Source organism: Arachis duranensis, unplaced genomic scaffold, assembly GCF_000817695.3.
Source record: "Arachis duranensis cultivar V14167 unplaced genomic scaffold, aradu.V14167.gnm2.J7QH unplaced_Scaffold_121776, whole genome shotgun sequence".
Taxonomy (NCBI): domain Eukaryota; kingdom Viridiplantae; phylum Streptophyta; class Magnoliopsida; order Fabales; family Fabaceae; genus Arachis; species Arachis duranensis.
The window spans coordinates 17,026-17,594 of record NW_026263881.1 but is presented as its reverse complement, the minus strand read 5'-3'; positions in this window follow the sequence as shown (position 1 = coordinate 17,594).

The following is a 569-nucleotide window of genomic DNA, read 5'->3' as shown; positions in this document are numbered from 1 at the left end:
AAAGAATTTTTAAAAATTCCTCAGGAAGAGGATAAGCCTCCCAAACCTGAGCTCAAACCACTACCACCATCCCTGAAGTATACATTTCTGGGAGAGGGTGACACTTTTTCAGTGATCATAAGCTCTGCTTTAAATCCACAGGAAGAGGAAGCACTGATTCAGGTGCTAAGGACACACAAGACAACTCTTGGGTGGTCCATAAGTGATCTTAAGGGCATTAGCCCAGCAAGATGCATGCACAAGATCCTATTGGAGGATAATGCCAAACCAGTGGTTCAACCACAAAGGCGGCTAAATCCAGCCATGAAGGAGGTGGTGCAGAAAGAGGTCACTAAATTACTAGAGACTGGGATTATTTATCCCATTTATGATAGCCCCTGGGTGAGCCCTGTCCAAGTTGTCCCCAAGAAGGGAGGCATCACGGTAGTTCATAATGAAAAAAATGAACTGGTTCCTACAAGAACAGTTATAGGGTGGCGTATGTGTATTGACTACAGAAGGCTCAATACAGCCACCAGAAAGGATCATTTTCCTTTACCATTCATAGACCAAATGCTAGAAAGACTAGC